Source organism: Temnothorax nylanderi, unplaced genomic scaffold, assembly GCF_030848795.1.
Source record: "Temnothorax nylanderi isolate EJ_2023f unplaced genomic scaffold, tnyl_v1.0 TNYL_tig0030_pilon, whole genome shotgun sequence".
Lineage (NCBI taxonomy): Eukaryota > Metazoa > Arthropoda > Insecta > Hymenoptera > Formicidae > Temnothorax > Temnothorax nylanderi.
Window position 1 is genome coordinate 1,090,731 of NW_027249092.1, and position 10,470 is coordinate 1,101,200.

The following is a 10,470-nucleotide window of genomic DNA, read 5'->3' on the forward strand; positions in this document are numbered from 1 at the left end:
GCATATAAATTAGATAGAAAATTGACGCTTAATAAACAAGAATTTGCATTGAAGTATGCGACGTGTTATACGACGCCGTAATATTATCTCTTGAGACGCAGAATGCTTACATATGATATGTATTTGCGGTATGTATTTGCAAGAATTTTTATAACTGAGAAAACATCTCGAGACATTTCAGATATACCTTCCGTTCTTACACATTTTATCTATATAATTTTATCTAAACATATGCGCGTTAGAACGTTGTAATAATTTTCGGATTTGTACGGCTTGCAGTTAACTAATATAATAGTACATTATTTACGGCAATAATTGTGCCGTTTTGACATAAGAATTATTCTTACGTTAATAACGTTAGTAACATTTACTGAAGAGTGCGATTGAGTATATAGTATCCGTTCGCGGTAAAATTGTAAATTTTATTACGAAATTTTATACGAATATAAATTTAAAAAGTTAATTGCGACATTTAGATGCGATCAGACATGTCGTTTAGCATCTACCAAATTTACAATATGTTCAGCTTGAAATAATGATCTATTGTTCTGTTTGCTCTTCTTGTTAAGCTCTGATTTATTCGGTCTTTTCGTTGACATGCGTAAATCTTATGTAATTTATAAAACAATGAGAAATTCAGACAATGTTCTGACAATGATATAGATAATATATCTTTTAATAGTATTTGAATTTTTCTTAATAATTCTTTATTTTAGTTTAATTGTTTTTTAATCGTATTTATTCGAATATATATGTCGGATGATTAGAAAATTGTTTTTATGACTTATTTCGACAATTGATTTACTTTATAAAGTAGAAATATTGCAAAATAAATAATAGATGATGACAATAAGAAATAAATAGTTTAAATTATATTTATATAATACTTAACAACCCAGAAACTTTAGAAATTAATTATCTAAAATTATTAATTATCTAAAATTAATTGTTATAGAGATGTGCAGATTATTAATGCGAAATAATCAAAAATTAATATACTTTGTTAAGATATATGTGTAATATAAGAAGCTGTTTATTATGATAATTACGGAACGATGTAATAATTATTTCAGAAGTACATACAGATTGTGCAGATCGAATCATTGTTATTTAGAAGTATCCATTTCGCAGGAAGGGATGTTCATTCGTACTGAAATAAGAACTAAGATATCTTCCCAAAATTCGAGACTGTTATTTTGAATCTCGAGGTTAATAATACTACCCGATCTATGCGAGTATTTTCATGAATTGTATTTAAAATACACACGCAAGTCACATGGCACTTGGTTGCGCTGTGAGGTCCGCTACTGACTAGCTGTTGGGCGTGGCCAACAGCCATACGACACTTCCACCAATCGATAAGCCTCGGTCCCCTCCACACCGTACTCGAGCAATCCGGCTTGTGGAGATATTCACGGGTTTCCCCTCTCGTTCTCGGGATCTTATCCTTTGCTCTGGACCTCGCCGGCGATGAAATATCCTCTAATTGATTGCTCGAACAACAGGATTTGTTTATTTCGCTAACACTTACCGCATATTGACGAACACCATCATTGATGTTCTTTATGAAATAATTAGCCACTTTTTTGGCAGATCCGTTACATTTTCTTTGCTCCAAGTGTCATTTAAAGTATGACGTTTGTTCTCAAATAAATATTGACTGATCATAAAAATGCATTGATTAAATTGCTTTCCGAGTTTACAACATTTTTATAAAAATTATAAAAATCTCATCGCGACACATATAAGTTTAATAACGTCACATTGGTCTAATATATGATTTGATTACATTGATAATTTCTGAGGCCGGTTTTCGCTATTTCTATGCAAAGTCTTCTATGCGCACACAAGTTGCATACATAATACAAGAAAACAAAGTTTGATTTAATACCTAGAAAATTAGACATCTCGCGCAAGGCTAAAGATGATTATTAATCTATTGTAAATAATAGAATTTTCGCTTAAAATTTCGTAACATTTCCAAATAATAATTCCCGAAGTCTATAAATGGAACAATTGGATCGACACGGTTGCTCTGAGCTCGCATGATTAATTACACATATATTGTATATTACTTTCGACGTCAAGGTATATAATTATCCGCGCACGTGATAGCTCGCTATGGTGCTTACCATGATGGTTGGCGGCTCTCGGATCCGCCGGCGGTGTCGACGAACGTCGTGGCACGTTGCGCACTCAATATCACGTGAGATTCTGACAGATCCGCTACAATGCTCGATCATCGCGATCATCGGCCGCTTTACCGACTTGTCACGGTCGTGGTAACTCTCGGCACTCATCACTGACGGAAAGGGAATCTATGCAACGAGCGATGGAGTAAGCAACTCAAGCAACCTTGAGAGGACGGACCGGGGGGCCGGTGTTTCGCACTCACTTATACCAAATACTCTATTTCGCGAGACAACGCGAGACTCCCGAGAGGATGCAGCACTTAATTACGTATCGATTTATGTAGAATGGAGCTCGCTCTGCTCCGAATCGCCTGCGACGGAGCAACGACCGGCGCGGGCGCGGCGGACCGAGATGAATGACGCCGTCGTTTTCGGCGGCGGCGGACGACGCGGCCGATTCTTTCGCGAATATCTCGCGAACTAGACCGAAATGCCGGACGAATACGACCGGCAAACGCGATGGAACGTCCGTACGTTCGGCGTTCGGCGTTCGGCACACTATACGCCTTTGGCTTTGCTATACTATAAGGTAGTAAGTGAGTGAGAGACCAAGCGGGACCCCTACCGGCGCAGCCGTACATCTTAGTATTATGGGCAACTCACATTGGAAGATACGCCATCAAGCATAGCCCTAGCGAGAGCGCGAGAGCGAGCGAGCCGAGCCGAGCGATTGTAAAAGTTTTAGGGACACTTTGCGAACACCCTCTCCCCTCTCCTCGCCTATACTCTCTCGCTCTCCGGCGCGCCACCCCACAGAACCGCGCCCTGGTTCTCTCACCCCGCCGACCATGGGCGACTAGAAATGCCGGAGCCGGAGAGAGGCGAGAGAGAGAGACTCCGGTGGTGCCACCTCGAAATCCCCCTCCTGGTTCTCCCTCTCCGGCCCCGACAGCTCTCGCCGCTCTCGCCTCTCTCGGCTCTCGGCCACGCCAGAGAAAGATGGCGAGGACCGGAAGAGAGACGAGATCTCTGGGAAAGAGCGCGTAGGAGAGATGCGTTTGCATTCCTCGTGGTTGTTGATAACCGAGAATGTGAAAAAGGGGCTCGCAAACAAGCACGAGGAATTGGAAAACTGGATGTCGAGTGGAAAGAAAGAGGGTGACATCAACAGTCGCTCTTTATCTATTATTCGTTCCTCTCTTCCCTCTTCGCTCTCTCATTTTCTCTCCTTTCCTCTATGAATCTTTAGAGAAGGATCGTTCAAATTCGACGAGATGAACAGAGATGAGCATAAAGAATCGTGGCGGGTTGAAGGGAAACGTGTATTGGTGCACGTCGTGATGGTCGCGTCATCATCGACATGGGCGCGGCCAGAAAAGAAAAGCCAGCACAGACGAAAAGAAGAGGAAAGGAGCGGAGAGGCGACAATGGAGAAAGAGGGAAACAAGCGTGAAAGGGAGAGAGGAGAAAACGTCTCTACCTATCGTCGCGGCTAGAATATCGAGGAGAGGGTTGCCGGGAGAGCGTGAGACGTTGCGAAACGAAGACGAAGAGGAGAGTTTTCTGCCAACACGCGGTTTCTTGCCACTGTGCGGTGGCGCCCTCCGCTATCCGGCAAGAACCATGCCATTCCTCTCCCACACTTTTTCCGGATCTATCTCCCAATCGGTTGCGTCTACCAGTCGCCGGCCGCGAATGTCAGGAGACCGAGGCTTTGGTGCTGCCATCGTAGCCACCTTCGCTGTTTTTCCCGAAAGCGATGTCCATCCAATTCCGGCCTGGCGATGCAGCAGATTATCTCGTCATGAATAATTCGGTACTGGGTTGAATACTTTTATGTAGATTTAAGTAATAATGATATTCACTTTATAAATAAAGTAGAATTGCGAGAAGAGTACATTTTTAGAACAAGTACATTTTTAAAACAAGGTATAATACATTTTTAGAACAAGAAGAAAACAACTCGTTATCTACTTCATTAGGCAGCTTAGAATTCAATTCTTGCTCAAGCTTGTCGTCGGCAAGTTGTCATTAGAAAATAATCGCGCTGTCTGTCGTACATTTACTGAACTGTGAAATTTGCATTTCGATAGGTTTCTGAAAACTTTTCAGTCTCTGTTAAATGAACCAGCGACATCAATAATTTTATCATATAAAAATGGTCATTTCTAAGATATTTTAAAATGTGATCTGTAAAAAAAATGTTTTTTTCATTTGCATTTCACGATTTATTTTCATCGTGTTACCACGATTACATTAAACTATATCTTCTTTGATTAATTATGTGCTTATTTAGTGTTTTTATTTAATGAAATTGTGCGAACAACCGTTCTTAAAAAAGTATTTGCTCCCCTGCGGAAAGAAACGATGAATTTTGAAAGATGATTATTAGTTAAAATATAAATTTGCAATTTAAATGTAAAGAGAGAGATTCAAAGTAGTCTAAGAAACGAATAAATGCGGGAGAAGTGCAAAAATTTCGTTAAAAGTAAGCCGGTCCGCCATATAGAAATTCTTCATGTTGCGAAGGATTCTCCAATTACAAGCTTGCAAATGGTACACGTGGCCTGCGGCGCGTTCACGGCGGGATTCGCAAAATGTTAACTTGATGTCACCTCGGTAGCGAGGGCCGGTTTCGAATTAAAATGTGAGGAAACTTTAAGCATCGAGAGACTGTGCGCACGCCGGGGGATAACACATGTCGCGATCGTCGTTCATATTAATCCCAATTAAGGTGAGGATACCGAAGAGCAGGTTAAAAGCTCCTCCTCTTCACAAACCGACGGGGATACGGCGATATAATAAAATCGTAAAATGACGGCACTGACCGTGTGCTTGGCGATATTAACCGGTCGCGATGGCAAGGGAGCCGGCCATGAGGGAGAGACGGTCCTCCACACGTGAAGCATAAAATACCCGGTTAAATGCGCCGAACGAATACGAAAAAGTCTAATATGAAAAACCCCATACCACTTAGGAAAGACGACGAGTTCGAGTTTATGCCGCGGAGTTTATCCCGGCCGACCAATCGGAGCATGGGGATTTTGCGGGACGAGTAAATAAATTGGACGGGCCACGGCGAGCTTCCTGGAATCCGGGAGACATCTCTTATGGCGTATACTACTCTTGAGACATAGCTGGAAGAGATGGCTAACGAACAATGTTGCATAGAATGCGGAAAAGTTTCGAAAATAGAACGATCGTTTTTTTTACATTTTTTATCATTATCATTTTCGTTAGAATAATTAAAATTATTATTATATGTTACTTATATTTGATTTGTGACAATGCATTTATGGCATGGAGAATTTTATTATCCCAACAAAGATTAAAGATTATATATTATTGTAAAGCGTAGTCATGTTTATTTAGAAAAATATCAAACTTTTATACAATGTTCGAAACGTAAAATTATTAACATCTATATTGTGTAGAAAGACCATGCAAGATAATAAATAACTACACAAGAGAGAGAAAATGAGAAAGAGAGAGAGAGAGAATCCATAAAGTTTTTCTATTTCGGGTGATATCTTTTAAAAATATTTCTTCTCGAGAAAAGAGAAGCGAGAGAGCACGATTACTGCCGATTTCGTTTACTTGTAGCTACAAAGTTAGGACGAAGACAGAGAGAATGAGAAGAGCGAGAATCGCGAGGCGGCATGTGGTAGGAGAACGAAGTTCCACATTTCAGCGGCAGTCAACATGGTGGCCGTGACGAGGACGATTCTTGCTCCGGCAAGAGAGGCCAATGGACAACGACGGTCTCGTCCCACCCCATAATGCCCCATATACTTGGCAATTTATGCGCCGAAACGTATTAAATAGCTTTCTGCCCCCACTATAATGCGCGCGATCCTCTCGACGGCGCGCAGGCCTTCTCCATAGCTATGGCGGTATAACTATATATTAAAGCCAATATTTTTAAATGCGATACACCTACATTGTAAATACCGGTGTTTTGTGCGACCCTTTCTAAGAATAGACCCACTTGCGACATTCGGCCGCGCTGAGAGCCGCGCGGAGGCGATCATACAGTGCGCGCGCTATGGCGGGAAAGAAGAGATCCCGGCCTTTGTGTTGTGTCGAAGGCTGCGAGAGCCTCCTGATGTCTTAAGACCCGGCGAAGACGGCTAAGAATGTTGCGAGGTGTATTTTAAGGAAGCATAAACGGTTAATCGATAACCGGCCAGTAATCGCGCTCTTGATCATAAATCCCTGCAGATAATGTACATGCAAATGCCGTAGAATATGGGGATTTGAAGAGCTAGCCGATTCTTCTTCCCCCATTAACGGCCTTCCGTCTTCGTCTTCGCGCGAGTCACGCAACGGCAGGTGTCGACGAAAATTCATTAAATTCTTCATCCCCATTACGCTTCGCCCGCTAACACGTTTTTCTATTTATTGGTCAACGTCAACGAGATAAATTTATTTCCTAATTATAAAGTTTTCAGTTAAGTGGCATCGTAATTTATATTTTACTCGAATGCGTTGCCTGAGATTAAATTAATTCGTAATATATATATAAAAATTTATTACCGAACTGGAAACCATTTCGAAGGAACTGTTTCAAATTGCACAAATGTTTTTAGTTAAACTTGTTCAAAAACAGGGACTATATGAAAGTTTTTTATAACCGCCGTCTTATAAATAGCGCAGCGTTTTAAATTTTGATTATCTCCACGCACATTTCTTATTTTTCTGAATGCAACTGTATCTATCTCTTATTTAACATTTTTCACGCTTTATTTCTCTTGCCGAGATCTGCACATCCTGAATTTTCCAAAAGCAATCATCACGTTAACAATCGCGAGCGCCACGTTCATTCAAGTTTCATTTACACACACGCGTGTTAATTTACAAAGCTGGTAATAAAGGCTGCGAAACGTCCGTCGTAATCCCTCATCCAGTCGACCAGAGATAGAAAACTGGAGAGCGGTTCGGCAACGTCTCAATTGAGCTCGTTACTCGTTCGACCGGAATTTCAGATACAGTCGAATTATTCTTTCCATCTCTTTGCCGCTCTTCCCGACGATTGTCTATCTCCTAATGGAATTGCCAGCCCCAATACGCGAGTGGGCGAAGCTAAAGTAATAGTAAAACCAAAAGAAAACGGGAATGCCCTTATACTTCGTTATTTCTTTTTGCTTCGTCTTCTTCGCCATATAAAAATTGTAATTCTTGTCTCCATCAAATAAAAATATCTTTCTATATTTATTATATTAAAAAATGTTTGTTTTAAATATTTTTGTTGCTCGTTATTAAAATATTTATACGTCACAAATACATACCAAAATAAAAAAAAATAGAAAAACGTCTATTATATTTACAATAGACAGATATTCAAACAAATTCATTTGTGATAATTTTCTTAAAAAAATTAATAAGCGTCTTATTAAGATTATCTTCTAATTGAAATTTTCTATTCTTTTAATAAATAACTTTGTAGCGCAAGTATTAAAAATTGAAAATATTTTTGCATTGTTGAGAAGTAGCAAATTATATATAAAATATTTATGCAAGTCACATAACAGAAGACTCATTTAATCATTCATGTAGATCGCAGGAGGTGCGTTCGAATGAAAAATGCAAAATGTATCATGCTTCTCTACCTCAAAAATTCCATCAAGCAATGCCGCAAAAATGTCATGATATATCTCCAGCCTTCTGCCGCTTTATAATCCAGGCGGAAAATTGCTTTTCCAGACTAACGCGCAATCCGGGCGAAATGGCAAAACTGCATCAAGCCGCGATGCAGTGTCGCAAAGAGGCGTGGGAACTTGAGATTATTTTTTTTCTCCTTTCCTTTTTTCGCATCAAGAAACTTTTATCCTTCCGTACTTTCACGTGACACGTTGAATACGGCGAAGCCAAGGTTCGCGCTAATCCCCGAGGGAATGGAAAAGTCGGCGCACGAGTCAACTCGTAACGTGGAATTCAATTTGAGTGAAACGACAAAACTGAGCTGCAGATAGATCGCATCCCTGTCTCTCCTCGAACGTCTGGGGCTCCGGGTGGTTCTACTAAGTTGGCGCCGAATGGGAGGTAGCACGAGGGGCGGATATTTCTCTTGTTGCTAGAACTGGCTTCACCGAATTGCCAAGAGAGAAGGACGTTCCGTCAACCTTTTATTAGGACAGGACCCGGGAGCTTCTCTTATTGGTCATTTTTCGGACAATGTTGCACATCGAGACTCCCATTCGAATAATACGAATCGTCTTTCGGCGCGATACAAAGAAATTTATCCGAATTTCATCTGCTGATTAATGCAAATCGGGGGAATTAATCCGCGCGTCTATCATCATAAAATATTTATTAGCCTGTTTGTGTAGAAACGACCGATAATAGCTACTTTGTAGTATTTTTTACTTTCCGGAATAACTTTTGCGTTTAATGTTATACGAATAAAAACTATTTCTTTGGCAAAATTATTTTGGAGGATAACGAGAAGACAAACAGAATAGTTCTATATCCGTCTGAAGTTGTTTAGAAATATTGCGCATTAGCCGATTATTTGCAGCAGAATAATTACTACGTCATCGTAATTACATAGCTTAGGTCTTAGGTATAATGGAGATTGTCACTGTGAGATACAGTTCTTAAGAAAAAAAAAAACAAAGAAAACATTGTGCGTTCGAGGCTCGTGACAAATGGAAGGCTGTCTTAACCTTCGCCAGGTGACGTAATTAAAGACAGAAAAAGAATTGAATTTTCCTTACAGTATGTACGGAATACCGTTTTCGATTGGATTTTGTAGTGAACATGAAATACGATGCTAAATATAAATATTTTAAAATTGACAGAAACTGATGTAAATTAATCAAAATGAAAAACATAAAAGAGAATATTATACTTGAAGAACTACGTCAAAGTACTTTTAAGATTAATAACAAAGCAATATTAAACTTAAGTCTTTGAAGCATGTGAAATACTTACAGACAGGTACATAAATCTAATATAATCCACTTAATATAACACTAAATTTATTTTAAAATTATTCATTGTAATTAATATTCTCGAGATTTTGTGAATTAGAAAATAACTAGTACATGTCTATAAACCATTTAGGTAGTTATATTATCTGTTCTTATATTTTGATCCTATTTATTTATCGTTTAATTATTAGGTTCTTAGTTTTTAAATCTATAATTATTGTAATTTGGCTGAAGACCCGGTGTAGTTTAAAACGTTTCAATTATATTATATTGAAGCTAATATGTAATTTAATTTGTAACATCTATTTTTACTCGTTTATTGATCCTTAATTTCTCCACAGTATTTGATATACGCGCTAGTTTCTCTTTTACTTTATAATTAACTTCCACAGTCATTTAAATATAATTCAAACAAAATTATCACTTCTACTATATACATATACACGTAATTGTCACTTTGATAGTCACTGTAATTATCTAAACATTTATTTTTTTTTAAATATAAAAACCTACTTAATTTATGACATACTCGACGCAGTAGTGGCTCAAGAAATAAATTTGTCATTATAAAACTTCCATTACGCGTCTCTTTTTAAACAAGTCTTCATAGAGTTGAATTCTTATATAGTCTTTTTAAATACATATAAAATGTACATATATGTATGTACATATAGCTACAAATTATAACTTCACCACAGTACTTATATGCTAGCGTGACCATATAATTAACCAACACAAATTATTAGTTATTTTTAAGTAAAAAGAAAACTTTAAATGATATCATGCAAGCATTACATTATCACTCGTTACAGTATCACACACAACTGAAGATACGAGTGAAGCTAGAGCAGGATTAGAAAGTTGCGACAAAAGTTTCTAATTTTTTTTTGCATCAAAGGGTAGAATTTTAAAGAATGCCGCTGTTCTTCACTGCTGGAAAAACATCGGATGACGTGACTTAGACCCAATTTTTTTGATTTTTGGAAAGTCGAACACTCAATCAATGGATTCAATGGATGGCATAACGGTTTACAAAAAAACGTTTTCACCATATTTCACTAAATATGTGCACTATATGCTTTCGAAGTTATTAAATGGATTGTACAAAAAATAACAATTTCAATAATTTAATCGAAAATTATTGTTTAAAATTTTGAAACTTAAATTACATATTAAAGAAATTATTGAATTAACGAATATTTAAGCAAACATTATGTTCTATGGTTATTTCGTTAAATCAGTTTATTTATTTTAATAAATGGATTTATCTTTTGTCTGACAGATCTTTTCTTAATGTTTATTTATATAAATTAATATTTTGCTTTATTGTCAAAAAAGATTCTATCAATTTTCTGTATCTATATCTTTGAATTTATTAATTGCTGTGTATATCTATTTTCCATTAA

The 10,470-nt window shown here is 37.9% G+C and overlaps 1 long non-coding RNA gene across 1 annotated transcript in view; it reads left to right on the plus strand.

Annotated features, from left to right (window-relative positions):
* The window catches only part of LOC139770494 (uncharacterized), a 189,728-nt gene that overhangs the window by 15,090 nt on the left and 164,168 nt on the right, over positions 1-10,470 (plus strand). The window lies entirely within an intron of this gene.